The sequence below is a fragment of the Borostomias antarcticus genome, assembly GCF_949987555.1.
Source record: "Borostomias antarcticus genome assembly, chromosome: 8".
NCBI classification, from domain to species: Eukaryota; Metazoa; Chordata; class Actinopteri; order Stomiiformes; family Stomiidae; genus Borostomias; species Borostomias antarcticus.
Genome location: NC_140241.1, coordinates 28,850,622 through 28,858,121, shown reverse-complemented (window position 1 = coordinate 28,858,121; position 7,500 = coordinate 28,850,622). Strand labels below are relative to the sequence as shown.

The 7,500-nt window shown below is 44.1% G+C and overlaps 1 protein-coding gene across 2 annotated transcripts in view; it reads right to left on the bottom strand.

The window, feature by feature from the left end:
• The window catches only part of rgs3a (regulator of G protein signaling 3a), a gene marked incomplete at both ends in the record, with an annotated part of 137,223 nt that overhangs the window by 91,332 nt on the left and 38,391 nt on the right, over positions 1–7,500 (bottom strand). The gene's annotated exons all lie outside the window — the stretch shown is intronic.

The window sequence follows — 7,500 nt, the reverse complement described above, 5'->3', positions numbered from 1 at the left end:
TTGAGAGAGCAAAGAAAAGGGATAAGCAACGAGGAGCTAAGTCAGCTAGAAGACAGGAGTCTGTCCCACTGTGCATTGCCTTTTAGCTCGCCCCCACTGTACATAACCCAGAGATGATGGAGATGATTCCAAGCACATTATTCCTACCAAACATTCGGAAACGTAATGTGAGCTGTGTTTATGTGACGCGGCAGGGTTTGCAGTGAATCCGCATCTTTGATTGTCGGTTTATCCCCTCACAGAAGCCAGCTGGTCTACAGGTACAGCATTCCTTCATCTCAGTCCAAAACTCCAACAGCCAAAAAGTACTACACCACATGTGCAATGAAACAGTGGACTCAGTGTCCCATAGGCATCCTGTAATGTATAGCGTGTACACACACACACACACACACACACGCACACACACACACACACACACACACTCACGCATACACACAACTCCATAATACGGCTACACTTACAATATACTCCCACGGTACCAATGTAAAACGAACTAGCATAAACATTCTCACGTGCAAGAATAACCTGGAAACCAAAGCTAAAGAGCCTAGCGAGGGTTGGCACGCCACTCCCACAGAGCATAGGCCATGACACACACCGTGTCCTAACTGTCGCTGACGCTCGCTCGCATCACGTGTAGTTAGGACACGGTGACACACGCAGCCAAGCTGGAATATGGTGACTCATAGCGTGGTGCGGTCCTCCGAGCTGTATGACGCCTCGCATTCTCCACCTGCCAGAGAAAGGACACGTGTTTGTTTACCCTGTCCATGAGTAAACATCAGCCACATCAGGCGCCGGGCTGTGACACACTCACTGACATCACACTAACTTCCTCTAGACAGAGGGAGGAGGGTGGTAGAAACATGTGGTGCGGAGAGACAGCGAGGGCGAGAGAGAGATAGAGAGATAGAGATAGAGAGAGATAGAGAGAGAGAGAGAGAGAGAGAGAGAGAGAGAGAGAGAGAGAGAGAGAGAGAGAGATGGAGAGCGAGAGAGAGAGATAGAGAGAGAGAGAGAGAGAGAGAGAGAGATTTCAAAGAGAGCCTTAAAACTTCTCATCACAGATGTAATATCTATTTAATGGTGGTTCTGTTATTAATAAGAATATATTCATAGCACGACTTTAAATGTGTCTCTTACTTTTAATAGTTGACTTTGTCTGCTGACGTCAGTCATAATGATATTACTTGCGCCATCAATGTTCTTCATGTTTCATTCCAGACCAGACTAACTATTTGCGGTATTTGTCCTCCAAGCCATGTCAGCCTTAACGAAGGCATTTCTAGACGGCGAGTGTCGTGTTGACAGTTGGTCTGACCGCACTTTTGGCACTCCCACAATGGTGGGCAGTGTGTGAAGGACAAAGACCCTGCATCGTAAACAGCGAGCTAGGCGAGCTGACCCTGAGACTCAACAATCTAGGCCCATTGAGTCCAGAAAAGCATTTGGTAATTGAACCCCCATGAATAAAATTGAAATGCAATTTTAGTTTTTACTGTTTTTGCACTCACAATTTCTGCCGTCAATGCATAAAATGAATATCTTTGACCCGCTGCAGTGAATAGAGTGTTTGAGAATCGTCAATCCATCGCGGAGGAAACAAACCAACGTGTTTTAACTCTCGGACGTCATCCCGTTCTCTATCGAAAGATGAGGGGGGGGATCCCCCAGGGTTTGGAATAGATTCATCAGAATCATGCACATTCCAGAGAGGACGGTCCTCTGGGACTTCCAGGCAAAGGTCATGTTGCTCCTCTTCCATGAGTTCCATGAGCAGCATCTGGTGACTGCCCTGAGACCTGCTCCCTGTGGCCTCTGGCCTGTGAGACACTGCCGGAAATTGTCCTTTAACTACCGGTGACAATGCGGGACACACATCATGTCAAGGTCACCGATAACAGACTTTGGTAAACTCACCTCCTTGTTGGAGCCAGACATTCCATGACAAATGTAGCCGTTTGCATTCAGAGTATCTGAGCTGTCTCTATGTACTCTGAGACAAAATGGAGGCCATTGGAATTCAATGTTTCAAAGCATGTTAGACAAAGTCCACTTAATTCTAATGATAATCTCTTGAACTACCAGCTACTTTGAATGTTCCTTAATATCCATCTGCCCGTGTCCACCCACCCTCTAAGCGATTGCACATGAGTAAGCAAGACAGCATCCAAAGAATTGCCCTTGCTGGTCTGCTCCACAATGGCTAAAAATAGGCTACAGGCTTACAGGCATTTCCCTGTAATCAGATTGACTTGATTAAATTGTTCCCTTGCTGAAGCCCCCCGCCTCACTCTCTCTCTCTCTCTCTCTCTCTCTCTCTCTCTCACACACACACACACACACACACACACAGGCAGACCAGTCCTGGAAGTTACTCGGCACCTGTCAGCACTGCTCACCTTAGTGTGTGCTACTTCGACAAAGAAGGTTTGCACATTAGCATGCTAGCACTGACATCTACGGCTACTGACGCTGCTCCTCGGACGGTCCCATGTCCAGTTGGGAAGTGATTCTTCCAACTTCAGTGTGTTCATGAGCTTTTAAGTCGTAATGCGGAAATGCTACAAAGAAGATGTGTTGTATTTTATCGCTCAGAACTCAGAGTTTAAACATGCTAATATCCATTTCCAGTTTTTGCATGAGAAAAGAGCAAAGGATTCTCTAAAACCACTAAAATGTTGCTTTACCTGACTTGTTATCACAGTTATAATCAGGGGTGTAGTGGTGACGAAAAGAAGTGGGTATAATACTGAAAGAGTGGGTATAATACTGAAAGTGGGTATAATGTTACGCCTCCGCCTGGGCGCTCTCCAGCTCCCACCACCGTTCCCGCAGCACGTGCGCCACGGCCTTCCACTTCAGCGCGCGCTCTGCGCGCCCTCCGACGTAATCACCCCCGCACACCTGAACACGGTTCCGCTAACGACGTAATCACCCCCGCACACCTGAACACGGTTCCGCTAACGACGTAATCACCCCCGCACACCTGAACACGGTTCCGCTAACGACGTAATCACCCCCGCACACCTGAACACGGTTCCGCTAACGAGCTCCGAGGGCGCGGCTCACCTGCTGCCACTAATCATCCAATCACCTCCCCTATAAGAACCCGGTCTTCCCAACGTTCGTCGCCAGTTCTTCCCTAAGATTCCTTGTGGCAAGTTGTGGTTTTCTAAGTTCCCGTTATAGTAGTTGTTATAGTTGGGGTTTTTTCCCCTTTACTCATTCTACTCTCCACCCCTCCAGATTCCGGTTTTGTTTGCTGCTCTTTTCCTGGACTGACACACGGCTTCCCCGACCCGTTCTCACCGGACCTCGACCACGGCTTGGATTTTCTGGACTTTGTTTGTTGATCGATTGACCCCTGCCTGAACTTGACTACCCTTTGCCTTGCCCTCTGTACTGCCGCTTTAATATTAAACCGCCCTCTGGGCTTGGAACTGTCCGTCTGTGTCCGTGGTCCTGCGTTTGGGTCAGCTAGCCAACCAGCCCCCTTACATATAATACTGAAAGTGGGTATAATACTGTAACAGCACTTTTTGTATTTTATTGTATTGTATTGTATTGCACTGTATTTTAGATTGCTATTCTTGCACTTTGCCTTCAGCACTAGATTATGCTCTTAGTCACTTGTTTTAGAAAGAAGATGCACTTGTGAGTTCTGGTGAGTAGTAGTACATTGGCTTTTCCTACATTAAATGCAATTATTGTTAGTCGCTTTGGATAAAAGCGTCTGCTAAATGACTAATGTAATGTAATACTTATGGCTTACCTTCCAAATGACGTGATGCAATACGGGAATTAATAAAAAGTGTATTACCATCAACCAAACATTTACTTTCGTCAATTATGTTTCTGCGTATGACATCACAAGTCAGCAAGCTGTGACCCAACATTTTCACCGACTTGCTATTTTTCTGGGTGGGGGGGGGGGGTGTCAAACAAATGTTTCCTATTATTCCAACACCACATGAATGCACCATTACATGAATATTATTGTGCTCATGTTAAGGGGCACACAGCTTAAAAAAAGAAAGGGAAGGAAGGAGAAAGGCATGCCACTTTGTGCCATGAGTACAACATCACATTAAACCTGCTGGTTACTGTTTTCTACACAAGACCACCAAATAACGGTTAAGAGAGACAGATAAATGGAGTGTCTTCCGAGTGTACAGTAGCTATGTGAAAATTCATGGTGCAGCTGCCCTATTGTTCAACCTTACAATGATAATGTCCATCAAAAGTATCAAACTTTAAAGCTGATATAGATAACATGTTTATGTAGACGAACCATTAAAAGAAACAAGAAAATCATCCACAGAGCTTTTAGAAACGAGCGGAAATAAAGTGAGAAATTTATCCTTTTTTTTTTTTGATCAGCCCGAAATGAATGTTGCGTTCATCTGTCTGAGATGTCTGAGGAATGGTTCCCACCTGTAACAAGGCTTGCGAGTAGTATTAGTAGTAGTAGTATTACAACGTTGAAACCACGCGGTATCTCTGTGTCTGGAGTAATACCACATGGTATTGAGTTGTAATACTATCGGCTCATGATCCTACTTTTTTTGTTTTTGTTTTAATGATTCATCTACATAATAATGTTAAAAAATGTCCATTCAGATGTAGTTTTACACTCAAAAAACTACAACCAATCTAGCTGCTCGATGACCAACCTAGCCAAGCAAAGTCCAACAATGTCAACATGAAAAACACTCACAGCGGTGGCGAGTGTCATTAAGTGTCACGCTCCCCAGCACGTCAGTAGCTGTTTTCGTGTCTTGTCACATCCCAAGGCTCAAAGCGCTGTCACACTCCATCACTCACAGCTAGAGACAACGGTGCTATACATGCACCATCATAACCTGTCACCCTTGTGATGCTGGTGCTGAACTAGTGTCCGTTAGCTTAAAGACAGCTACAGTACTAGCAACAGCCATTCGCTAGCGTGGTAACGGTTAGAAAGCCGTGTACTCGAGCCACTGAAGCATTGTCGGAGCAGCTAGCACCGAGGAAGCTTACAGAGTTAAGTACGTTATTCTTAAAGTAGCTGCCGTTTAAGGGGCTAAAGCTATGCAAATGAGTAACAGGTCAACAGGAGTTAATGATGTTTAGCGAGCTGCCGCTTAGCTCTGGAGTCACTAGTCCGTACTGGGGTCAGTCACATACTAGCCGGGCTTGAGGTGACGTTGGTACAGTAGACACAGTCCCCCATCAATCCTTACCTCTTTTACTTAAATAACCCCCCCCCCCTCTCTCTCTCTCTCTCCCACCTCTCTCTTCCTTTCTAACAGGCTGATGTCTGAAGTGAGCAACCAGATTGCGCCATAATCTCCAGTGGGCTCAGGGGTCAGAGTTCAGACCATGAAAGAGATGTCTGCCTCTGAGACACACTGCCCTGCTATCTAGACACACACACGCACGCACGCGCACACACACACACACACAGAACACACACAACACACAGAACACACACAAAGTGGTGTCATCAGAGCCCATCAGTGTTGGCTTAATCTGTGCAGGCTATCCAGCCAGGGATAGAATATGTCTATCACGCACACACACACACACACACACACACACACATACACACACACACACACACACACAATGGTATATCTACAGTACTCAAAGTAATAAGAGTAATCTAATGATAATGACTGACCTAGGTCTAGTGTATGTCCTGTAAAAAAAAAAAGAGAAATAAAAGGTTGATTTAGTCTGGGTGGGGCTGAGTATGCTAACAGGAAGCAGGAGGTTCTAGTCAGAGTGGGTGTGGATTCAATAGGGCATGTTCTGCATACTGAAAGCCTAACTAACAGTTATGTATCTATGTTTATTGTCAGCTGTGGCCATTTTTTGCCTCAATATTTCAATAACTGCCGAGAGGGAATTGCATTTTGGAAAATGAATAACTAGTGTGTCAACTTCTTCGCCCAAAGTAAGCTATTCATATTACACCGTCGAGGGAGAGAAGTAAAGGGTTAATAAATCAATGTATGTTAAAGTAATCAGCAAATCTGTATAATTACCTTTTTATGTTACTGTAAATGAGATATAGATTTAGACTTAGACTCTCAAAGACACTATGAGGTATATCAGCCAATAAATATCACATTACTATTCATCAACACAAACAGAAATAGCTGCAGGCTAGTCTGGCCCAAGTACCTCCTCCACCGCGCTAGTAGGGCTAGCATCAGTTTGTCTAGGGTGTGGGGGTTATGAGCGCCCATAAACAGGATTTTACACCACAGTTGGACCCCCAAGAAGGGGAAAAGCTCATGTTATTTTTAATAATAATAATAATAATAATAATAATAATAATATTCAGCAGCAGCATAATAATAATAATAATAATAATAATAATAATAATAGAACTCTTATATACATATCGTATACGAATCCCTTTTATATGTAATTTCCATATACTGTAAGGTAGGCTATATCTCCCATCTACATTTTTCACATTGGATTAATCGCCAATTCAACATTTAGAGGACCATATATTATTGGATGTACTGTCGCTCTCAGATGACACATCTTGTTCACGAGTCGAGAATTACCCCTTCTCTTAAGAGAAAAGAGTTTGTGCTACTGCTGCAACGGGTGTACTGTATCTTTAAACTTTTCTTTTCTTTAACAGTGAAGCCTAGTGAGGAGACACAGTCAGAAAGTGAGAAGAGCGAAAGTTAGTTGGAATTGAGTATTAGAGTTTATCTGTATAAAGCATCATATTTCTAATCTTTCTTCTCTAATTTCACTGTGACTGTACTCGATACATTACACGTGATAAATAAAGGAATCTTGAATCTTGAGCGAAATCGAGCAATCTGCAGACACAACTGCAATGCTAGCTCAGACTATCAGACTGTAGCAGTTAGCATTCTGATATGACACCAATGACAGAGGACCAGCCAAGTGTTTCCAAGCCACTATTGGACGACACCAAACCCAATCAGATCGATTTCTGATTAAAAATGGATGACCGCATTGATTTATGCTGCTAGCTACAGTACTGTATGTGTTAGGATACAAATTAAGATCAATTCAATATTTTAATAAATAATAAATATAATAATAATCAAAATAATATTTTATTTTGATTGACAGGTTAATCTGGTGCCCCGTTGATAGGAAAATAACCCACGGGAATAAAAGTGAATCTATATCCCTGGCTAGTGATGGGCTATTGGCAGCGGCTGTATCTTATCTTGGGGCCGTAGATCTCAACGCATCTTGCTGAGCGGGAAGTCTTTAAGTGATTACATGCCGTGTGAGTGCTCACCCGTCTATCTGCCTTGGCGTAATAAAGGTGTGATGAACGGCGGCGCTCCATCAGTCCAGATCTCTGGAGACAGCTAAGGAAACGGAGGAGATCTTAGTTCAATTACGGCTGTGGGAGGCAGAGTCCTGCTAGGCTTAATGGATGACGACCATAAAGTTAGCAGTTTGGCTGACAAAGACCGCAGGGGTCGCATCGCTCATCCTCCCTGG